Source organism: Ascaphus truei, chromosome 2 (assembly GCF_040206685.1).
Source record: "Ascaphus truei isolate aAscTru1 chromosome 2, aAscTru1.hap1, whole genome shotgun sequence".
NCBI lineage: Eukaryota > Metazoa > Chordata > Amphibia > Anura > Ascaphidae > Ascaphus > Ascaphus truei.
Window position 1 is genome coordinate 423415766 of NC_134484.1, and position 26111 is coordinate 423441876.

Genomic DNA, 26111 nt, shown 5'->3' on the forward strand with positions numbered 1-26111 from the left:
CCCGTTATGGGGTGCCGGTATCTCCTATGCATTTTATTCCCATGGTCAAGTGACGCGGACATTTAAATGCATAGAAGATACTGGCCCCCCATAACGGGGCCTGTATCTCGGGAAGTAGGGGGTCCCTGAGGCTATCCGCTGTGGTAATGAAGTTTACTGTAAATGCATTTTTATTGCACAGGATTCATGCCAGGGGTCTCTGGTGCTAATATCAATGGATATCAGCTCCAGAGAATCCCGGCATCAATGCTATGCAGGAAAATTCATTTTTTTTCTAAGTTCCATCTCGCCGCTTCTCTGCAGGTTTCCAGCACTTTTAAGCCAACTTTTTCTGGTGTAAGAATTTTGTGATAAAATCACCATTCTAGAGCGGTGATAGGCGTTCATAGCCAAATCACTGCTACTAGAATTGCAGGAGTTTACGAACATGCCGAAAAGTGGTGATAAGTGGTGATAAGTGGCTTATCACCGCTGCCTCAGTGATTTTTTTATGACCAATTTTTTTTGAGCAATTCAGTCTTTTATCACCCACTTATCACTGCTTACTGAATAGCAGTAGGCATTTTGGGTGATAAGTGGCTTATGAACGCTTTCTGCATGAGGACCTAAGTGTATATAGAGGTGGTTTAATGTATTTACCGTTTTATTTTAATTTAAAAAAATCTATATAGCTACACAAAAGTGTCAATTATTTATGAAAAAAGCCTAAAACCACTGATGCAAATATCGCCATTCAGGGATACTCCATTTCTAGGAGAGATAGGTCAAAAAGAGGAGGAGGGTATTATTTTATATTGAAGACACCTTACAATTTACACTGTTAAATTACCCCCCAAGCCCACCATCTTTTGAAATTCTAGTTGGCAAAATCTGCCTCCCCTTTTCTAAGCCCATCTTGCTTGCTGGCATCTACCGCCCCCTAATGCCCCTCTACAATCCCTGACTGATATCACCCAGTTTCTTGGCTCCATTCCCTCTCTGAATGAGAAGAGTGAGCTGCTAGTTCTTGGGGATTTCAACTTCAATTGGCTTGACCCTAAAAACCACAAAATTCAGATACAACTCAAGTCACTTAACCTATCTCAACTCATTTCCCAACCCAGACGGACAAACCTGAAATCGCATAACCATTCCTTGCTATACTGAATTCTCTCCTCAAATCCCAGCAGAATCCAATCCTCTGGCATCCTTCCTGATATTTTCAGTGACCATGCAATAGTGTACTGTGTAAGGAAAATTAAACCGCCCCATTCAAGCCCTAAAGTTCTCCTCACTAGAACATTTAGAAACTTTAACCCACAACAGTTTCTGGATGACCTTACCAACTGCCCATGGCACAGAATCGATTTGATTCCCGACCCTGATTCTGCGCTCAACTATTTCCAATCCAAGTTCTTAAAACTCTGCGATACCCATGCTCCACTACGCAAAATAAGGGTACGGGGGGCCCACCTTCCATGGGTTACAACTGACCTTATAGCACTCTACCAGTTCAGGGATACCATGTGGAAAAGCTACAAAGTAACTGGCACTACCAAGGATCTCAAGCACTACAGATGCCTACGGAACATGTGCAAAAGGCAAACAAGGCACGCAAAAGCACAATATTACTCTGCCAATCTCCTCCAGAATACATCAAACCCAGCTAACTTCTGGACGGTTATCAACAATATATTCCAGCCTTGTAACCATCAACAACCAAGTCATATCACTATGGGGGATATTACTCTGACAAACCTCACTGACATTGCAAATGCATTCAATGATTACTTTGCGGGGTGTGCCACTAACTTATTAGCGAAACGCAGCCCAAACCACAAACCTGAATCTCACCCTGGGAGTACCCACATAGCCCCACACCCTCCCAACACTGCCCACAATTTTCAATTTGGCCCAGTATCCGAAGAGGAGATTACACAAGCGCTCCTCAAACTAAAACTAAGCAGCCAATGTGGACCTGACTTACTACAATCTAGGTTCCTACGACTTGGTGCCCCAGCCATTGCCAAACCAATTGCTTCCATAGTCAACTCTATCCTGTTTGCAGGCCCTACCCCTAAGACCTGGAAAACTGCCAGAGTTGTCCCAATCTTCAAAAGTGGGGACAAAAACACTGTCTCAAACTACAGGCCAATCACACTTTCCCAATTCTATCCAAAGCCATGGAAAAATGTGTCCACTCCCAATTAAGCGATTAATATACCAAGACAAATTTCCCTAGCCAATTCCAATCTGGCTTTCGCCCCAAACACTCCACCGTAACTACCCTGCTAAAAGTTTGCAATGAAATCCAGTGTGGAATGGAACGGGGACAACTCACTGGTGCAGTATTCCTAGATTTTGCATTCCTAGATTTTGCAAAAGCTTTTGATACTGTTGATCATGCTATCCTGCTTAACAAACTCCAGAGCTCTGGAATAGGGAAGCATGCTTTAAACTGGTTTCAGTCCTACCTATCAGGTAGATCCCAACATGTGTCCATCTCAGGCTCTAACTCCAACCCCCTGGATGTCACCTGTGGTGTCCCGCAAGGTTCTGTTCTGGGGCCCCTACTCTTCTCAGTGTTCATTAATGATCTTCCCACAGCTTGTCAGGAAGCCTCAATACACATGTATGCAGATGACACAATCCTATATGCACACAGCCATAGCCTCTCTGACCTTCAACACATACTTCAGTCTGACTTTTTGAGACTTCGAAAAATGGATTTCCCACAACAAACTGTTTTTAAACACTGACAAGACTAACAATGGTATTTGGGACCAAGACTAAATTTTTAAAGCTTCCAGCGACTGAGCTCCTGATTAGAACCAACGCTAACACCACCCTAACACCTGTCACTAGTTTTAAATACCTGGGCATATGGTTTGACTCCCACTTAACATTCGGGATGAACATTGATACCCTGACAACCAAGACCTATGCCAAACTAGGGGTACTTTACAGGAACAAATCCTCCCTAAGTCTCCTGGTCAGAAAGCGTATCGCACAGCAGATGCTAATGCCAATTATTGACTATGGAGACATAGTATATGGTTCGGCATCTCAAACCCACCTTCGCAAACTTGACACCCTCTACAATTCAATTTGTCGTTTTGTTCTCCAATGAAACTACAACACATCACTGCGAAATGGTCAAAGAACTAGATTGGTCATCACTAGAGTCTAGGCGCAAAGTTCACCTTTGTCTTGCCTTTAAATTCTTTATGGGCAAGCTACCCAGCTACCTGAACAAGCTCCTCACCCCTACCACATGCAGCACTTATCATCAGAGATCTGACTCCAAAAGGCTGTTCATGGTCCCAAGGCTCAACAAAGTATCCGGACGCTCCTCCTTCTCTTACCGTGCACCCCAAAACTGGAACAACCTACCAGAGACTCTCACATCCACCACCAGTTTAAGTTCTTTCAAATCTAAGGCTGTCTCACATTTTAATCTGGTCTGTAACTGTTGCATACGCCCATAATATATATTATCTTTAACTGTGCATGCAATGTCTTGTATATAATGTATACCTTGTTCATTTATGTAACTGTATTTGTAACCATGAATTATTTGTCTTAACCCTGTGCCCAGGACATACTTGAAAACGAGAGGTAACTCTCAGTGTATTACTTCCTGGTAAAATATTTTATAAATAAATAAATACATTTAGCCTATAATAGTAATAATCCCCTCAGAATAGGGCATTATTGGCCATTAATGCCCTGTTCTTCAGAGATTATTACTTAATTAAATCCCAAATCGTTGCATTTTCCAACAAGATAGAAACCATAAGGAAATCGCAAAGATCTTAAATTTAAAAAAAAAAAAAAAAAAAAAAAATTAAAAAAATAATGAAAAACACAATTAATCTAAGTTCACTTTAAGCACTGAGGTTATATTTGTCCTAAACAATTAAATAAACCACTTCCTCTTAGGCGAGATGTGTAACTGTGCAGTCATTCAGGCTGCAAGTCAGAAAATTGATTTATTTATTTTTCCCCCAGATTTATATTGCAAGAATTCCCTACATCAGGGGTGGCCAGCTCCAGTCCAATGACCACCAAACAGGTCAGGTTTTCAGGACATCCCAGCTTCAAGACAGGTGGCTCCATCAGTAGCTCAGTTAATGGATTGGAGGATTGGGGATGCCCACCCCTGACTTAAAGTCAAGGTCATTAACCGTAGGGAACTAATGAGATTCCATGCATGGTGCTAAACCACTTATAACCCCCTTCTCTGTGCACTGACAGCTGTCAGCGTATATTTTATTTTACAAGCTCTCATACCAATACATTTATTGATTTGAGCCTTTAACGTAAGCCGTTCTTATTTGCCACATGTACTGATGGTTTCCTGGGTTACGAAAAGCATGTAAAACCTTCCTCTCGCGCGTCTGTAATTTGCATTGTGAGGCATTAGTAATATATTCTCTGCATAACACTCTTCAGATCCATTCACCTTCATGGGAGAGGTGACTTTAGCAGTAACACACTCAAAATATCCCATCTCTTCTCTCTCGAGCCCCTTTTTACTTGCCACTTGAAAAATGAAATCCTGTCTATTAGTTTTAATGTAATACCCATTGAAATAGACCAGAGGCTCCTGTAAAAGTCAATACACTTGGCAGCTGATCCTGCCGTCGCTGTAGAGAAGCAGCCTCTCTATGCTTGGAAGAGATATGGGTACAGAATATCCAGCACACAATATAACATACCCTGTGTATTACTGTGCCTTGGGAGTGGGTAAGCAGGACAGCCTCTAACTTTAACCATGGCAGGCCCACGTCAGCACACTAAGGAGTTTAAAGTATGTCCATCCAGCATTTTATATACTACGTATGCGAGGAATTGATATTTGAACTGGGTGTATGGCCTTGTGTCCTTTTTCGCTTGGAAACCAGTAGCTGAGACTCCCACTGATCCTTTGCATGCCATTTCCCAGAATCCCTAGCTGCAGTTGCTGAGACTCACAGTTCTGCTGTATGATCTTCTGTAACCTTTTCAAGACACTTGCATTTAATTTGAATATGCATAAGAGACATTGATTTGTTGCCCCAACAACCTGGTTTCCTAGGTCAAATTAGGTCATTTGACTAGAGCAATCTTATAAATACGGAAAATATTGGGACTTTTAGCATTCTTTGCAACTGATATTGACCGGTAAAGTATAGTTTTGCTAGGGCGCTGTGCCTGCTTACACCGCTTTTTGCTGCATGCGCCTTGTGGCTACCACTGGCTAATCAGAATCTTCAGCGACGCTGGGAGGCTCACTACACAGACAGCTGATCAGCATGGAAGAAGATTCTAATTTGTCCACGGTCACCAATAGCGTACAGCAGCGGGGGAAAATGCGCCGGCCGCTGGACCCTGAGGTGCTTACGTTTGGCCCCCCATCTGCCTGCACCCCCTCTGCAGGCGCATCCAGTGTTTTCAAGGAGCTTCCTTAAAAAGTGGAGGTAAGGAGTGGCTTCCAAATTATTGAAGCTATTATGTAGGTGAGTGGGCATCATTACATTAGTAGGGTTGGGGTATATGAAGGGTGTAGAATATACATATGGGGGTCTGTATGAGCAGTTCGGGGCTATATTTGAGAGTCATGAGGTTATGATTGACGCATGTGTAACTATTTTCCGCTGTGACATGTATGGGTATGTGAATGAACCATATTACACAAATGCGATAAAGTCGAGAAGAAGCAAGACTACATCTCTTCACACACCCCCCTCCCCCCGTTATTTTTTTTCTCATATTTTTACATGTAAAGCACATGACAATATAGAATTCTACATTCTTACCTAAGCTGGCAATCGTTTGGTGCTCCTGTTATACATCTGTGAAATCCTGATTTGTGTGCCTAACAAAATAGCCACCATCTAACTTTGTGCTTCATTCTGTGAAATGCTGCAGCTGGTGTGTAACATTATATTACTAAGTGTAACACTTTGTTGTTACAGCTTTCAGAGGAATACAGTCTGCTGTATGGAGCAAAGCAACAGATCTGTTTGTGATACTTTGTCACCAAAGTGCAGAGCTCAAAAAGGTGTATGTCTGTTTCAAAAGAGGAGGTGAATATGACTTTCTAAATGGCTGTTTTAGCATTAAACAAATCATTGAAAATTGCATTACGTGTTTAAAAAAAATGCACACAGTATTATCTAATATTACAGAACTGATTTATAGAAGAAAAAATAAAAACTTACAAGTATTTTCACGTTTTGCGGCTTTAAACCAGTGCACTCCACAGCATAAAATGAGTGATAATACATACACTGATGCTTATGGTCTGACCCCATTAGCAAGATAATATGCCGGTATATCCCGGTTTAAAACAAACAAACAAACAAACAAACAAAGAAAAGAGCACAACAAAGGGACTAGTAGAAGCCGCTTATATAGAGAAGTAACAAAATATTAAAAACTCACGTTAAGTAAAGGATACATCGGCACACCCGCTGTATACGTCACAACAGAACACAGTGCCTGGCTGGTAATGGTCCGACCTCCTAGCAAGGAAAGTCAGGCAGACTAGCACAGCTGCTGAGTAAGGCTGGGGCCACGTGTCTTCGCCCGTGAGTAGGCGTGCGCGGCCGTGACGTCACCCGCTTCTAGCGGGTGCGTTTTTCGTTCATGGTAGGGGCGCCGTCCGTGGGCGTGTCTAGGGGCGTGCCAGTGACATCACGGAGCTGGTTCGCCCTCATTGGGCAAACCGCTCACGTGACCGGCCTGTTGCGCCAAGAAATAAATTTTAACTTTTTTCTTGCGCAACGCACAAACCCTCCCACTTTGGCGCAAACCGCATGGACGCGAACACTGCCTTAAGGCAGTCTGTTCGCTCAGCGTGCAGACGTGTCCATACAGTCTGCGGTACCATGGCCCCATCCTTAGACTCCTAGCAGGGCAGCTGATCAGCTGCCGAATGGCGGCACCAGTGGTGACGTAGCAGAGGAAGGACGAGACAACCTCTACGTGTTTCGTGTAATACACCTTGTCAGGGGGCAGTCTCATGAAACCCATCAGGCAGCCAGAAAGAGGCAACCAAATTGGTAACACATGGGGCAAGGTAACAAATTAACCAATGGGAGAAAAAAATGACCAAATAAAAAAACAGTGACACTGGTACCAAAAAAAACTGAAAAAAGCAATAAATAACACCTTTAAACATCAAACATTGACGCTGGTATAAAAAAAAATAAAGCAATAAAAAACAGATATAAGAATACATCGAACACCTAATTAAAAAAAGCCATTGAAAAAAAAAAAATAAAAAAAATATGTATAAAATACAAGAAACAACATACAAACAACAATACTGGACATCAATTTTTTTTGTTTTGTTTTAAACATTCGTTTTATTATCCAATGTTAAAAATAAAATAAATGCAACAATACTCTGGAGTAAAGATGCTTATGCAACCAGGTATTGCATATTTAACTGGCAAAACTGCAAAAAGATTTATCATGTAATTAAATAAGCAGGTTGATTCTCTGTATGGGCTGAAAGGTCTTTAAATCTTCAGAGCCCTAAAGGATTGTATCTATTAGAGTAATCTCCTATAATATATATCTCTTTCGTGTTGTGAAGTTGTTTATTTAACCATTTATTTATAAAATGTGTTACCAGGAAGTAATACATTGAGTGTTACCTCTAGTTTTCACGTATGTCCTGGGCACAGATTAATAACAATACATGGTTACAACTCTGTGCCCAGGACATACTTGAAAACGAGAAGTAACGCTCAATGTATGACTTCCTGGTAACACATTTTATAAATAAATTAAACATTAAATGAACAGGGTTATACTGTCAATTCAGACATTTCATGGATAGATTGAGTTGGAAAATTGGGTATAGGGGATAAAAGGGCTTGTGAGTTTCAGATTGAAATAGAGATGCTTTAACATCTGCAAACGGGTCACACCCTTTAGCTGCACCAAAGGCTGTCCACCTTTGGGGCGACGCACATGTACACTGAAGGGGTTCAGATTGAATGCAGCAGTGGATTCAAAGTCCTTTATCTCCCTGGCTCATTAACATTCCAGTAGGTAGAGTTGATGTTCCACATCGTAAAAGCAGAAGTTAACCCTTAGCACTCTTGTTCTGTGCAGACGGTAGCAGCTTTTGGGCAACCCCATCAGGCGTCCCCCTTTGGGACGACGCTGATGTACTCTGAAAGGGTTCAGATTAAATGCAGCTGTGGATTTAAATTCTCCTCCAAACTAAAATTGCCCGATTGTCTCTTAAAGAGATAATCCACAGTTTTTTTTTTTCTTTAACTCCCATTCATTTCAGCTTTGGGGATCCCCTGCTTCCAGAGGTACTTTACTCTATGGTGGGTGCCGATAGCTACTTAAGGGTTCACATTATGGCTGATTTTCAAAGCTCCCGGCCCTGCAGGCCAATAGGAAGCTGTGACGTGATCCGGTGCAGCTTCCTATTGGCTGGCCCATGTGATTGTGGGCTTTTAACTGCAGACACACACCAGCACCACCTTCGGAGGTATCTCTGGGAGGAGGGGGTCCCCAGAGCTAAATGGGCTTCAGCTCCGGAGACGACCTGCTTCAATCCTGTATTTAAAAAAACCCTTAAATAAAGTAAATAACGGCTTGGTTTGCTCCTTTAATTACACTTGGTTTGTAGCAGCATAGAACGTTACCGCAGTCATAGCGAAAACTATAATGTAAAGCAGTGCGTCCCCGGAACTGAAATGAACATGGTTCAGGTCCTAATACCTAGTGCTTCAAACCTATTTTTTTTTTTCAAAAAACATTTTTTAAAGTCACCATGTTTTGCTGCTTTAACAAAATAAGCAATTACAATGTTGATTTAAAGTGTCTCTGTAATAACTCACGGCATACTTAAATACAACAACCGATAGTAGGTATGGAGACTAAGACTATGGGATCGATGGCTTTTTCCATACTTCGTGTACGCGTATCATTAATATTTTTAACTCCTCCTATAATTCACCCCACAAGCACTGCTGGTTGATGGTTTTATGTCTTCACGACCTTCTCTTCACAAATAAAAAACTTCCTTCCGCCATATGAATACTTCAGCATTTCTCATTCTCTGACACCTATACTTGAATCATATAGTCTTCAAATATTTGTCTCAACAACTTCCTCACCCTTAAAAACACAATCAGCACCGATATTTCCCTGCAAAATCCATTTGAAATAAATAGGAAAGGTAAGCAATTATTACATGTGGACCAAACGCGACTAATCGTTTGTTTTGTTATTGATTACAAGAAATCTCACGACAACCTATGACCCTTTCACAGAGGGGACACAGACAACACATTGAATGGAGAGCCACACCTTTGTTTTGATACTCTAGTTCAGCGATTCCCAACCAGGGAACCCTGGGGTTCCGTGGAGCAGTCTCAGGGGTTCCACCTACAGACCACGGGCCACCCGCACTCACTGTGCGGCCCACGACTGCTTTCCTGGCTTTCGTCCTCGTCCCCCCCACAGCCCTCTCTCAGGACTGCAGGGTAGGAGCGTGCTCTAGCAGTGCGGCACTTCTGAGGTAGGCATATGGGGGGTGGGGGTGGAGAAAGATGTGAAATGCAGAGGGGGTGGGTGATGTGAGATACGGCGGAGGGGTGATGTGAGATGCATGGGGGGGTGGGTGATGTGAGATGCAGGGGGGGAGGGTGATGTGAGATGCAGGGGGGGAGGGTGATGTGAGATGCAGGGGGGGAGGGTGATGTGAGATGCAGGGGGGGGAGGGTGAGGTGAGATGCAGTGGGGGAGGTGGATGTGAGATGCAGTGGGGGAGGTGGATGTGAGATGCAGTGGGGGAGGTGGATGGGAGATGCAGGGGGGGAGGTGGATGGGAGATGCAGGGGGGAGGTGGATGGGAGATGCAGGGGGGAGGGTGATGGGAGATGCAGGGGGGAAGGGTGATGTGAGATGCAGGGGGGAAGGATGACGAGTGGTGCTGGGGGAGATATGAGGATGACAATGAGGGGTGCTTGGGGGGGGATATATGACGATGAGGGGTTCTGGGGGAGATATATGATGATTTTACCCGTGAGGCCCGAATCGGCTTTCCTTGGAGCAGTTCGGCCCGTCTCACTTTACAAGTTGTGCAGGCCTGCGCTAGAATTTGAAAACGCTTGCGAGTAATGGATTTAAAAGAAATGATAATAATTAAGGTTTTAACGCGTAGGAAGGTTATTTATTCAAAAGTATAAGTTCATTATTATTTATTAACCCTACTGCTTTACACATCTATTTTGTGATTTACCCCTGTCGAACCTAATATGTGTCATCCAGATAGGGGTTCCCCGAAATTTTACGAAATACTTCAAGGGTTTCACCAACCAAAAAAGGTTGGGAGTCACTGCTCTAGTTACTCCGTCATATCATGGGGAATGAGCTCCCCCCTCTTACATTCCAATCACGCTGGCATTTGACCATGTTCGTTATCCAGCAGCAAAAATGTAAGGTTTGCATAAAAATGTGGCTCACACAAGAGCGGAGTTTTATATATAAAATAATAATGTATGTATACATGCGTATATATCTTGCGCTCTCTCTATCTATCTAGATATATATACCACAATAGGAACACTTCAAAAGGTTTATAGAGAGGCAAAAATGGGCACTGAGCTGCCTAGATACCATTAAGTAATGTAGATTGAGAGAGAAGGTAGGCACTCCCCAAATTTATTTTGTGAGATTTATTACTCTACGTTTCTGCTCCCAATGGAGCCTTTGAAAAAAATAAAAATAAAAAAGGAACTCAGTTGGCACCCAAAAACGTGTAGTAATACATTTCTCAAAATAAACGGAGTGCCTGATAGTACATAGATAATTTTAGGATATAAACCATGCATTTGGGAAAATCAATTTAGAATTCAACAGTGTCTGATGCAAACAGAACCGGTGAATTCTCATATCCCAATCTCCACACCCTCGTGGGGTAAATCAGATATTATGTGATAACGTATTTCTGTTTATCTTTTTATTTTGTGAAACCGTCTGCATTTATTTTACTGCATGTTCTTGTAATACTCTTACACAATGTTCTCTCTTTTAAAAGCAAAGCTCCTTTAATCAAGATTCTTATCTTTATGTATATTGTTAGCTTGGGACCAAATTGGTCTTCTTAATACAAAAGAAAGAAATAGGGCAAAACTGGTAAAAACACATCTACATGAAATGATCAAAGCACTATTTTTCTTTGAGAAATTAGATAGTAAGTTTTGACCACGGTGGATTTTTTCCCCTGTGGATTTTCCTGTAATATCTTTTAAATAAGACAAAATATAGGCCAGGATGAAATCCAACTACCTAATGAACAACAACTGTATTTCCAGATGGAATCCGTATTTCCTGCATAGAAACAACCAAGTGTTTTTCCAACTCGCTGTGACATTTATTTCTTGACGCTCTAATGCATGACCAATCTGAGAGGCCATACATTTGAATGAAGAATAATGCAGCTTCAATATCCTCACAAATAGGTGGGATAGTGGACAGATGAATTATTGCCAAAACACAAGACTTTCAATGCCACTGTTAACACTTGATCAACTCAAGCTGTCTCTATAATCTGTTTCCAAACCTGTAATTGAACACCCCTGTTTGAAGTTTATTTTATTCATCTACCAGAGATGTTGGGATGTGTACTGGCTGATTATACTGTAAGTGGTTTGCCTTGTGTTATGTACTCTTAAGAATTCTGACAACAGAAGTTTAATTTGTAGAGTCTGAGGACTCGTAGCTATAAATGGAGAAAATAATCATAGAAAACGGTCATCCAACATCTTGTTGAGATAAGGGAAATTCTCCCAAAACATCCAACATTGGTAGTATATTTGCCTATTGAATGCTGGGAGGGTACTATATACTTGTAAGGAATCAGGGATCGCGGCGTCCGCGCCCTGGTTCCTCTGCTCATATATTCCCTCCTGCTGCCGTGGCGCGCATCCCTCGCCAGCGCCACTCACCTCCGGCGGTTCTGGGGGTTTCCCGTCGTCCTCGGCGTCCCCGGCTTCCAGCAGTACCTCACGCAGCCGCCATGTTGCTCGGGCGCGCGCCTGAACAGCGCGCGCCGGGCGAAGTTAATTTATTCACTGCTCTGGCAGTGAAGACCCGCCCCCAACACAGGAATAAGATCTCCTGTCAAGACAAGAATCCTCACCTGCCTGCCAATCAAGGGAACCTATCCAGGATGGCTCCACGCAGTCCTCCAGGTCTGCCTTCACTTCTGATTGGTCAGCCACAGTTTATAATGCCAGTCCTTCCTATCATTCATTGCTCGACATAGTTTTCACTTGGATTACTACTCTGGCGTTTTCTCTCTTATTCTCTCAGGTTACGACTTGGCTTGGTGGACGTCTCTCTCTGGCTCTTGACCCCTGCTTGGACAAACGACCTTCCGGAATTCTCCAATCCCAGACTTTGGCTAACGGCAACGACAACGGCATTTCTACACCGGTACCGGCAAGTATTGCTAGCTAAATACACCTGGCCTGGCAACGCCAAATCACCACACTCCGGACACGCTCCCTTTTCTGCGGGTGCGTGCTTCTATACGTTCCTCACCTCAGTGAAAGGAACGGGTCTGGTCTGCGGGCAGCACCGGCGTAACAATACTGCAATTGTCTTCCTTTAACAAATACAAATCAAATTTGAAGCAAACGTCTGCCAGTTTAGATTTCTTTAGAAATCATTTTATTTATATCATAGCCTTTGAATGGGACGTGATTCCGAATCAAGCCCACCCTGATCATGTTAAAGAGACAATAAAAACAGCTGCAGAGGGTCCCACAATGTAATAAGGGGCCTCATACATGTGTGAGATTGGCGTCAGACACCTTCTCACCTTGCCGAGTTGGTGTTATGAGAGGGGGTGGTTGGACGGAGTTGTTACATGATTGGGCAGGTCTGTAACGTGGGGTGTGGGGTTTTTATGTAGAGGGGCGGGCTTTGGGACTCAAATGGCCAACACTCACACAAATTGCACCAGTCTTGGTAAGGCTGTAAAAATAAGAAAGGAGAAGAGAAGATTTTGCTGTGCAAACACAGTGAGAAGAAAATCCAACCCCCCAACATCTCTGCTTGTCATGTTAACCACAAACTTAAAATAGAATATTTATAAGTATTTATTTTGTAAATATACAATATAATTGGCAAGCCCTAGAATAGGCAGTGTCTGTTACATTGTGTTGATTGTGCAAAGGCATTTTCATTGATCACTATTTTCGCCTCTGTTCGTCACACCCACTGATAAATATACACATCCCCTGGTAAATATGCCAGCTAAACAATCTCAACATGCCCTGATATGTATCTGGAAATGCATAGGAGCTGTGAATGTATCCAGCTCCTATAATTAACATACGTAGGAAACTTTCCTCCCCCTCACCAGTCAAATCTTGGCAAGAGCCAAGTACAGTAGAGTTACTGTCGCTCACATTTAGAGACAGCTACAGGAGCATCTAAATACAAACAGATTTCACACTTACGTTTTGCAGACAAGTGTACTGAGTCACTGCAAACGCACCATATGGATATATACAAATAGTTCCCAGCACTCCAGTGTAGAACAAGAAACAAAACCGAAAACTATTAGAAAGACAGGAGTCACACATTGCAAAAATATAGATTTTACTTATTCATAGCTGAATGCAAATGTCTGAAACCCACGTGCTATGTATACATAGGTCATGTGGTTTTGCACACTTTCCAAGTGGAGCTTTGATACCACATGTGTGCGCACACACACACACACACAGTTTTGCGACATTTGCATTCAGCTATAAATCTCTATTTTTTAAATAATCAGACGTCTGAGTGAAAGCTTTCATTATTGTTTCTTGTTCTACATTGGAGTGCTGGGAACCATTTGTATATAACCATTGTATCAGAGAGAGCCAAGGTCCCTCTTTGTACCCAGGGCACCCATATGAAAATATTTTTATCGTATCATTTTTTCACAACAGTAGTGCGGTCTGGCCATAATAAATTTTACTGCAAACCTAAGGATATAGATAGGCGGACAGATAGGCGGCAGACAGATAAAAAATATTTCCCTTGGGGAAAAAAGAGGCATCTGTATGTGTGCCTTTTATATTTAATATACTATTTTGGGATTACTACAGAGTGCTGCCTCTTTTTTCCCCAAAGGAAATATTTTTCTATTCTATCTTTATGGGACAAGCACCTACACTTATTGAACTACCGGAGTGCCATCTGCTGCATCTAAAAGCCGTGTGAACAGTAGCCACAAACACATCACAGCCAACACCACTACCTATTACTCCAGGAGCAAGAGACATCTGCACCGCAGAACTTACCTTTACAAATCGGGTGTCGGCCTGGCCATTTTTATCAAGACATATCATTAATTCCTGGAGGCACCTGTAATTAATTACTCTATTGAGTGGTGACCAACTCCTGTCCTCAAGGGCCACTAACAGGTCAGGTTTTCAGGCTATCCCTGCTGCAGCTCAAGTGGCTCAATCAGTGGCTTAGTCTAAGACAGTCAGTCAAAGACTGAGCCACTGATTGCGCCACTTGTGCTGATGCAGGGATATCCTTAAAACCTGACCTGTTTGTGGCCCTTTAAGACTGGAGTTGGCCACCCCTGCTCTAATGCATTGCAGGCACTACTGGCAGTCACGGGGTGAAGCTATAGTCATTTACCAGCTTTCTGAGCCAATGTGCCATGAAAGGTTAAAAAGCTAATTGGAGGCCAGATGGGTTTAGCATGGAAAAGTGAATGACCAGCACAGTCACATTGGAAAACCTTCTATTCTCTCATCAAAATGAATGGACCAGAAATGACTCAGCCTGCCCTTGATGATCGGGAGCCGCCTGGTATCCTGAAGATAAAAGATATGCAAAGTAACCACTGGAGCTACAAAATCTACAAACCGGTGAAGAGCGAGCTGATCAAATAAAAAGCACACAAAGGAAGTCTGAGGAGAAACCGTTCGTGGGGCGTACTTTTATTTTTTATTGGAATTTAGATTTATTGAAACTTTTATTGCGTAATTACTATAAAAAAAAAAAAAAATACTCATTGAAACCCATCCCAAAAAACAGCCAGATTATATATTTTTTAAAACAGTCAAATCCGAGAGGGAGTTTATTTTAAAATTCACAGAGAGGCAGGGAGAAACATTACAAAATGAATACTGCGCGGATTGAAGTTGGTACAAGCCGAGGTCGGATTTTAACGCGCAGATCGGATTTTGAATGAAAAATCTAGGAAGGGAATTTGGACCACCAGTCAGCACCCATCTCTGATCCCTACCTGCGTGACCTGAAGAGACATTGCCTCTTGGTGTTTGTATTTATTTAATAGTTATGAAGCAGGGGGGTTTTCAGAGGTAAAATCCCGTGCTGCACCCTCTCTCTGGAATTCCCTACCATGCACCATCAGACTCTCCCCCAGCTCTCAGACATTTAAACACTCCCTGAAAAAGGCACCTTTTCAAGGAAGCCTATCTAGCATACCCCTAACATCTACCACCCCCACCTTCCCCTTCCAACCCTATTGGGACCAAACTCCACACTAACACCCCAAACCTTAACGCGATCAGCCGTGTGGCTGGCACAGAAACCCCCCTGAGCCATACTTCACCCCAAAATGAGCAGCCACTTAACCTTTTGTTTCAATATTGCCTCTCGTTCCCTCGAGTGTAGGCTCTCACGAGCAGGGCCCTCGTTACCTTCTGTACCCAATCGCGCCCGTTTGTCCTTATTTGGTATGTCATTCTGTTTATGTAATTTACATCACTCTGTACACCCCCATTGTACCGCCCTGCGGAATATGTTGGTGCTTTATCAACAAAACGCTTTTATTTAAAATAGCATTGCACACAAAACCCCATATTATTGGATCAAGAACCAGAACTACAGTTAACTGTATTGTCTTAACCCAACGTCTTCTAAACAATTTGAAACACATTGAAAGATCGCTTCAGGTAACAATGATGGGATAGAGGGCACTGTGGCAATGTAGAAACTCAACACATCACATGGATAGTCTGCAGATCTTGGCTACTTTCCAACTTCTGCAGAGAAAGGATTACACAGTATTGTTTTCTCTACGATGAAGGAACAGTGGAAAGGAGGAAGTGCACATGAATAATCAGCATTGAGAGGTTAAACAAATAGCTAAACAAATTCCTCTGAGTCCGAATTGCCATCTTTTCAGTGCAGCCCATATTAATTATATCAGGAGAGTTTTATTTCCATTAAAATACCAGAATTAACAGACAGGGGGGTGGGGGGAAGCATGCCCATTTCAGAAGGTGCTCAAATAAAGTCCATTAAATTCAACCCACAAATTGCTGAAAATGAGATTCACAATGAAGGCTGACTGAGTATATATATATTTCTAGAGACTACGGCAAAGGAATTACATTTCATAACAAAATCAAGGTTATGGCACCTGGAAAAATAATAATAAAAATAATAATAATAATAAAGCACAGTAAGTGAATGCCACAGATTTGCTCCAAATCCCTGTGGCAGACAAACAAGAACCTTAAAATATGAGAAGCAACTTCAAGAATAAATGCATGTTTTACATATCAAATAAAAGACCTTTGAATCTTAGCAGGAAGGCTCATTTTAAAATAAATAAATAAAAACACGCTAGTAATTACTGCAGGTACCTTGAGGTTACATTGGTGCTAAAAACAACAAAGTCATCAGACTGGAAAAGAAAACTCTTGAGCAGAAATTCCAGCAGGGCCAACTATTTCCCATGTTGCTATGCAGGTTTAAAAAACAAAAAAAAACCAGCGTGTTCAGCATTTACACATGTACACAGTGTCCCTCAGCCCTGATTACCCAAGTCATCCAAATCACTTCATGAGAATATGAGCATGCAACAATGGCCAGACATGGTGCCAGTGCTCTGTGAGAACATAACTGACAAGTCAAAATGTCAAGTGTTCCCAGAAGCCTGGTTAATAGAAACACTCCTAATGCGAGCTGTGGCAGCCCCTAAAAGTCTCTTCTCACAGTCGTGAGCAGAATATTTGTTACACGTGTTTAATTTAAATATAGTGCCAACTATGTACACCATGTTTTGTAGCTGGCTTGTGAAATCTTGCTCCCTTGGATTAAGCAGCCTCATTTACTGCCAACTTGTGAGGCTTCAGGCTTTAGAGCAAAATGAACCTTAAGGCCGCGTCCGTAGTAGAAGGCGCTAGCTTCCACGCTCCTGTGACCCGGCGTCGCACTTGAAATACAAGCTTGTTTGTATTGCGAAGCGCCGCTCTACGTGTAGCTCATGTTCACGCGCACTATGCATTGACGTCTTAGTGTTTGTTTCGGTGCGAGCTATGTAGCCTGCACTATGGACGCGGCCTAAGTTAGATACATGCAGAGAAACGCGACATTTTATTCCGCGCTGTGGGATGAGCGAGTAAACCTGGTCGGATACAGATTCATACACGGAGAATACAAAATTTGAAACGCAATCAATTTTGTGGATTTTGTCATCAAATTGTCACAGTATTGTCAAACATCAGTTAAAAATGATACGGTCTAGCCAATTTAACGCTGCAGTTCAGTCTTTTTTTTTACATTTATTTTTTTACTTCAATAGTTTTATGTGTGCAATCTCTAATTAGCTAAAGAACTGTATAGCTGCAGGTCAATTCGTTTTCCATGTATTGATGGGTCGAAATTTGGTGACATATTAAAAGCTGGGATTTGTTTATAATCTGCTTGACTGGCAGTGGAAGCTCCTGAATATTCATGAGCACTCCTGCACTGACATGTGCTAGAGGGAGGGCAGGGCTGACAAAGGGGTGTGTCAGAGCTTGTGACAGGACATGAAGGGGCAGTGCCTTAGCAAATGGCTGTTAAAATAGAATACAAGAAAATTGGTCTTTCAAAGTTGTTTTTTTTAAAAACAGAAAATGCTAAAAGTATTTTTTCTTACTACAGAACTGATTTATTAAAAAAAAAAACACACATGCAGGATATTGACTGAACTGCAGCTTTAATTCTCATGCTGTTGTGTGGTGTTATACAAGCCTATAAATAAGCCTAGTTTCCACTGACAGTCGAGTTACCAGTTATAGAGTTGGCCAGAATGGCAGCTATCGTCTGTCACAATGATCAAGCACTGTCTTGAAGTTAAAATAAAAATTAAAAAAATACTGAATATCACTTCAATTCTCACATTATTGCGACTTTAAAAGAAATACATTTAATATAATATCCCAAATGGCAAAACACTTCCATGTAACAAACTCATTCGCAACAAACTGTCCAAAAGTTAAAAAAACAAAAACCAACACAAAACAAATTATTCTCAAGAAGACTGTGATGTATCTACAGTTTATATTGTATCATTTAAAAAAAATAGTAATACGCCACGCCAATGAACTTGTGAAGTTATTCAAACTTATTTACAGAATTACAAGCCATTAATCATTGTTTTGTTTCCCCAATTGGACCTTTATCAAGATAAAAAACGAAATTAAAAAAAAGCTGTGATAACCGTCTGCTAAATATACCCGCCAGACTCCAGGGGAAACATGTAAGTGGACTGGAAAAATGGCGCCAAGAGACCAAGTAGAACTGTTGCTAGACAACTCTAAGGCCGCAATTATAGTAACCGTGAAGGCGCGCGATGTCAGAACAAATCTGTGGAAGTCAATGATGCGGCCATAGTGTGCGCGAGCGATGCAGAGCGAAAGCACTACAGGATTTTCAAGCTACAAATGAATTGTTTTTTTTTTTTCGCGCGGCGGCTGCGTCACGTGAGTGGTTCGGCCACTAAGGGCGAACCTGCCTGGTGAAGCGCCCGCCACGCCTCCCCAATCGCTGGAAGCTCAGTTCACCCATCGCTTGGGCACTATAATCGTGGCCTTAGATGTAGTTACTTCAGTTTGAATCAGCCTCTCTGCCAGGTGCATAAGCAGCTCTCAAACGGAGGGATTCCAATGCTCACTGAAAGCAATGTAAACTAAATGAAAGGGAGCGCGCAAACCGCCCATAGCATAGTACTGTTTAATAGTAAAAAATCATTACAAACACAGGTAAGTGTTACACTCGCTCATTTGTCATGGATACAAGAGCATTCATACTTTTAAGTGAAGTGTGGTGCCCTTTGGCAGGTGTCTTTGGAGCTCCTCATCTACTCCCAACTAAGGCTACGGCCCCGGTAACTCAGCTGCAACGCGCGCCCGCGAGATTGGCGGCACGTGCAGCCGATTACCTGGTCTGCAGGGAGCTGCAGGAAGAGAGACCGGGGGGGCGTGGTGGAGGAGTGACGGGGGCACGGCCATGATGTCACCCGGCAGGTTCGCCCTCATTGGCTGAACCGCCGGGGGCGTGCCTAATCGCTCGACGCGAGTCCTGCTCTCAATTCTATTGAGAGCAGGAGTAGCTCTCGCGCGAGCGCTGCGGCCCCCCCTCGCAGCGGGCCCGGCGCCATTGCAGAAAGGGCTCTCGTGCGCGCAGCGTCCGCCACAGCGGACGCTGTAGTAGGCAGCGGGGACAAAGCCTTATGCTACTTCGGTACTTCCTGTATGAGACACGATGGATTTCCAATTGGGATGTGGGATTAATGGGCTGGTTGAGTCTCCGCTTTACTGTATACGCAACTTTAAAACTTCAAATCATACGCACTTCATGCCCGTGTCACATCAGGGAGTGTCCAATGAAAACCAGGACCTGGGTCTTTTATAGTCCCAACAATTGGCCTAATTGTTCAATTAACCTGAGCATATGTTCCTAATAATTTAACAGCGGTTACATAATATATCTTAGAACCCAACTTCACAGGCAGCCTTATACTGATTAGATAGGAGAATATGGCAGCACACACTGAATAAAAAGGCCTCAGCAGATGCAGGCACGGTGCATGGTAAAGGGTAAATAGTTACAGTCTGTAAGGATCCCTAGAGATCCTATATACCAGCACAGCACAAGAGCTAATCACAAAAAAATGGTTTATTGGGTCAAAAATGCACACACATCCGATTTTCTGGTCCCCAGGGGTGATCATTACTTTTGCTTTGCCGGTATATTGGATCGCTAGGGATCCTTACAGACATATATTTCAGTGTGTGCTGCCATTCGTGTGTGTGTGTATATGTGTATATGTGTGCTGCCATTCGTGTGTGTGTGTGTGTGTGTGTGTGTGTGTGTGTGTGTGTGTGTGTGTGTGTGTGTGTGTGTGTGTGTGTGTGTGTGTGTGTGTGTGTGTTAGAGATAGATATATACATACATACATGTGTGTATGTATATTTGTGTATATACACACACACACAAAGAACGTATAGATTCTGGGTGACAATTAAAACCAAATTGTGATGTAAGGTGTAACTTTAACAGAGATATTTGTCATTAGAAGGCGAAAAAGCAGTAGAGAAGGACATAGCAGGAAAAGGCACATCAGCTAAACAAGAATGCTAATGTCCAGACACTCATTTAACCCCTTAGGTGCCAGAGTGCTCAGCTGATCCAAAAAGTTTTATCCTTACACAGGGATTTGAATCTATCACCCTGCTAGTAACGTGGGGGGGATTTGTTCTAACCCCATATTTGAAGTATTGTGGGATCTTGGTTGTGTACAACTGCAAAGTGTCTGGAAACACTGTGTTTAAACCTTTTATTGCATTGTGTACCCATGGTTCTCGTGGTACGCCCCACGTATTGTGGTCCACAGGCGCAAGACAACATGTAGGTGACATAAGTGCTAAGGCGGTTTATACTAACTTTAACCATATGTGTCCCTTGATTTGTACAAAGGAAAAAAGAGGCGCTAATGTATAAAGTGATAAGTAATAAATATAGTGTGGTCAGTGAAAAGTGAGTGTTGGCCAATATTGAAAACAGTGCATCTTGCAGCCACTGTGGAGATCGGATTTTCCAGACCCCCAAACGATAATAGAAACAGGAAATACTCCGGCACGTGGATATCACTGTAAATAACCTTCTTTGTTAGCTGTTCCAATTGGGAGGTTATTTACAGTGATATCCACGCGCCAGAGTATTTCCTGTCCCTTTATTTGTGAATGAGGTGAAGCTATTCACATCTTTGAGATGTTTACATGTTAAACACCTGCTTCTACCACATTTGAAGTTACCAGGTAGAGACAACTGAGATGTAGAACAGGAGACACTAAAGGGTTAAAGTCTGCTGGGTGCAACTATACTTTGTATATTCCTAGCCTTCCTGTATATTATTGGTGCTCTACTGGGTAAATGGGAACCCAGGATGATGGCATAAAATCCTGCTAATCAGATGAATGATTATATTTTGTAAGAAGCTTGGGTGCTTCCCGTGAATCATTCTTATCAGACCCTGTATGCTCTCGTGATGAAGAAGTGCCAGCACTATGCAATCTTTTTACCACCCTCTTTTTTGATTGCTCTAAAAAAAGTCTTTAATTGGACTACTCCATCCTCCCAGACTTTCATATCTTTCTGCCTCAGAGTGCTTCATACATATTTTGATTCTACAGAGAGTGGTAATCAATAACCAGTGGTTGACAAATCACCAAAAAATCTACTCGCCACACAAAAAAATCTACTCGCCACCTAGTACCAAACGTATGCTGCTTGGGCCAATAGGAGCTCGCCACGATGTTAAATCCACTCGCCCGGGGCGAGCAAATGTATAGGTTTGTCGAACACTCTCAATAACCATTGTTTTTAGTGCTTTTGCGGACGTACCCCAAATGTTTTTTGGAGATTTTTAATAAAGTGTATCCTTTGTCAATACACATTAAGTATTCTCTGTGGCGAGCGCATCTAACATTCTATATACACTTATCTCTTTTCTAATTGGTCTCTGTATGACGCAGCCCCACAGTATAATCTGTATCTAAGGTATTAACCTTTTTCACATACATCACTCACCATTTAGTGATTTTTATATACATATACCAACCAGTATAGACAAATCACAAACATTTTCTGACGAAAAGGTAGCCATGTGGAGAGAAACTACGGCGCTCCCCTTTAACACTTAAAGATATAAATGTGAATGAACATATAGAAACATATAGAAAAGAGAAAGGAGAGAGTGCACGCCCCATAGTGTAAAACCGTACATTTAATGATGGGAAAGGGGGGAAGGGGGAAGAAAATGACTCACAAGGGTACAAGAATTAAAAGCGTTTTGTGAAATATCACCACCATCCGGTATTTGCAGTAGGATCAAGAGTCCATCAGTCTCACAGAGATGAAGGGGCAGTGATCCGTCAGGATTTCCAGGGTGCCTCGGATATAACACAGCAAACGTCCCATGAATCCCAGAGAATGTCTCTTATGCTGGATGGCCGCTTTACTGTTTCGCGCTCAGTGAGTTAAAAGGGATTTTATTAAACAACAGGTAAGTATAAGAACCCTGTGTCGGCATAGCTGCTCTGTTTTGGACCACTGAAGGCCACCATACTTTCTGAAGGAGAAGCTTATTTGCAGGCCCTGCGACCGGAAGCGGCAGCTAGGGAGACCTCGCATGAGCTGGCACTAAAGAGACGGATGCCGGAAGTGCATTATGTACATGTAAGTTCTTATACTTACCTGTTTAATAAAATAACTTTTAACTCACTGAGTGTTTCTGCCCCTGTTTGGAGCCTACCAGAGGGAGTGAACTGCTCATATCGGAAGCCCCCACATCACCCTGGGTACTACCCTTTGAAGTGGATCTCTCTAAAGAAACTGTGACAAGATCGGCTCACACTTGTCCGTGTGAGTAAGATCTGGCTTCAGCCTTTTTTATATTTTCACCACCTACCCTGTGTGTATGCTTGTTTCACTTAGTGGGTTCACTTAGTGTTTATATATTTATTTTCTTTTTTTCTATGCGCTCACCTTTTCGACAAGAAAAGGTAGCCATAGCATGAAATCCTAGTAATGATGGTGAAATATTTGGCATAACCAACTAAACTAGAGGATTACAAATGTATTATTACCAAAATCACATATTAAAGAAAACTAAACGCAACCTTTAATACATTAATGGCTTCATAAAAACAAGCAGAAAACAAGAAAAAAAAGTCATGGTCTTCTAAGGCATGGGCAAAAAGATTACTACCAACCAACTGCTCACCACAAATGACCACAAGATCTATAACACAGAGTTGATCAGTATTACAACATAGAGCTATCATTTTGCATTCAAATCCAGGTTTACCTGTTTCAAAGACAGCCAAAGGACCACTACTAAAGCACAGTACTCTAAATGAGTGAGCCGTTTTCAATACCGCCTTAGACTAGGTCAGTGTTTCTCAACGTTCAGTCATCAAGACACTCCCGTCCAGCAAAGCTTTAGGAATAACAAGGTCACCCCACATTTACATACGATACATACATGTGAGCATGGTAATTCATGTATTATTTCCTACAATCTGATCTACCTGTGGTGTCCTGAGAAGAGGGTAAAGCATCGCTGCAATAGGACATCCTCATGCTGCCAGCGAGATTAAAACAAGAGCAGGACTACTGCTTCATTATAAATATACACTCGTGTAAGCACAAGCGAAAGCAGTGTGTGTGTGTGTGTGTGTGTGTGTGTGTGTGTGTGTGTGTGTGTGTGTGTGTGTTCAGTGGGTGGGGTGTATTACAATTGTCTGAAATACGTTCAGAGACTTGCCTCTGCTTGTTTTTGATGCAATTTCTTTTTGCATACGTCGGTATAAAATATGCTTGGAAGTGTTCGTTTTTGCTGAGGAGAACTAGAAATCATGCTTACCCTTTTCCTGCCAGATGGGCCGACAATGCATTGCCGTGTCCCCCCACCGCCTCCCTCCTCCTCTCTGGTAGCAAAAGGGTTAATTCAACAACAAAAGAATGTTAAAAGATATAATCCCACCTACTGTAGCCATGCAAACAACTTTTGCAAACTATTTAACAATCTAAATGATTTTTTTTAAACAAATCTAACCATGCTATAAACAACGTTTTGGCTTATTTTGTTTTTCTGGAAGAACAACTTGCATTTTTAGGGGCCTTTGAATGGGGAAGTTTTGTCAGGCTAGTGTTTCCTTTACATTTATTCCACCCTCTCCTTATCGGAGAACCAATAAAAATGAACGTGCTTCCTATAAAGGTTTAAAAAATAAAAAAAAGAAGAAGTAGGCGGAACTGCCACTTAAATTCCATTATGATCAAAAAAATGACATCATGTACTGCATTTTCTACTAATTCTTGACAGCCTTAATCGCTGCAAGGACTATAGTTGGCAAAGCTACCAAACCTATAATAATGGTAGGCTTGGTACATTGCCAAGTGCACCCTTTTAACTCCTGGTAATAAGTGGTACTGCAGCTGTAACCACAGGCCCCTCTGGCAATAAAGGGGTTAAAAGAAGTCGCTGCCAAATATGAAAATGACCTGAGCTGTTCACCCAATAGGTGTTGCCTGGCAGAGCGCCTGGAGCTTGGTGTGTGTGTTCAGTCAGCTTAATGCAGGGGATGTTAAACAGCAACTTGTTATAGTGAGGCATGAAATGAGCACCTTGTATACTCCCCGAATTTACTGTGAAAATCAATTTATAGGAATAAGAAACAGATTAAAGATACAGGCAAGAAAGCCTGTTCGCCTACTTATGGCAAATACAGCAATGCTGCTGCTTTATTTTTAAAGGAGTTAAAATAAAGAGCTCCCCCAGGGCAGGACTGCAGTGTTCCCAAGGCTGCGCTTATAGTGCAGCGATGCGACGTTGCATCAAAACAAATGCATTGAATCTGTAGAATGCGCTTATAGTAGGCGCAACGGAGTGGCCTAAATCTCTGTAGTCAGTAGAATTTGATTTTTACAGCGACGGTCTCACCATGTGACAGGCTATACCAATCAGATAGCTTGTGATGCAGGGAGAGGGGGGTATGTATGTGTGAGTGCAGGGAGAGGGGGGATGTGTGTGTGAGTGCAGGGAGAGGGGGGATGTGTGTGATGTGCAGGGAGAGGGGGGGGGATGTTACATAGTAGATGAGGTTGAAAAAAGACTTCCGTCCATCAAGTTCAACCTATGCTAAATTTAGACAACAGATACTTTATCCTATATCTATACTTACTGATCCAGAGGAAGGCAAACAAAAAATCCCCATTAAGGGGAAAAATGAATTCCTTCCTGACTCCAAGAATTGGCAATCGGATTAATCCCTGGATCAACATCCTTCCCATGTATACTTATTTGGTATATCCCTGTATACCTTTCCCATCTAAAAAGATGTCCAACCTTTTTTTGAACAAATCTATTGTATCTGCCATCACAGTCTCCATGGGTAATGAATTCCACATTTTAACTGCCCTTACTGTAAAGAACCCTTTCCTTTGTTGCTGGTGAAATTTCCTTTCAAGTCGCTTATGAACTTCCTCAGTTAACCAATTGTTCATTAATATGGAGGTTGTGGCTTCCTCCTGCGGCACTACTTTTGAACTTGATTCTTCCCTGGTAAACATAGAGGCAAAGAATTTGTTTTATTCCTCAGCTTTTTCATATCTCCAATAATCTGCCTACCCATCTCACACTGAAAGGGTCCCATATTTTCTTTTCTCATTTTTTTGTTATTAAGGTACTTAAAGAACTTTTTAGGGTTTACCTTACTTTCTATTGCAATCCTTTTTTCATTATCCATTTTTGCTAATTTGATTGCCCTTTTGCAATTTTTGTTACATTCCTTATAATTCTGATACGATGTCTCTGTCCCTTCTGACTTAAAGAATCTAAACGCCTTCCTCTTCTTGTCCATTTCCTCCCCTACCTGTTTATTTAGCCACATTGGTTTTGACTTATTTCTTTTATACTTATTACCCAAGGGTATACACTGATAAGTGGGCTTTTCTAACAATGTTTTAAAGACTGCCCATTTATCTTCTACATTTTCCCTGCAAAAACATCATCCCATTGTATTACTACTAGATTAGACCTCAGTTTATTAAAATCTGCCTTTCCAAAGTTGAAGGTCTTTGTTGAACCCAAGTAATCTGTTTTTTGATCATTTATTTCAAATGAGACCATGTTATGATCACTGTTACCCAAATGTTCCAGGACTTGAATATTTGTTATTACTTCTACATTGTTTGATATGACCTAATCCAGAACTGCCCCTCTCCTGGTTGGTTCCTCAATAATTTGGGTCATATAATTGTCTTTAAGCACCCCCAAAAACCTGTTCCCT

At 42.1% G+C, this 26111-nt stretch overlaps 1 protein-coding gene across 3 annotated transcripts in view; it reads right to left on the reverse strand.

The window, feature by feature from the left end:
- Window positions 1–26111, reverse strand: part of MPP7 (MAGUK p55 scaffold protein 7) — a 341147-nt gene that overhangs the window by 286976 nt on the left and 28060 nt on the right. Inside the window, exon 1 of one of the 3 annotated variants that reach the window (XM_075587670.1) lies at window positions 23349–23475. The exons of the other annotated variants lie outside the window; for them this stretch is intronic. The gene's annotated coding sequence lies outside the window, so the exon portion shown is untranslated. Of the gene's footprint in view, window positions 1–23348; window positions 23476–26111 lie in introns of those variants that run through there. 3 annotated transcript variants of the gene reach the window in all.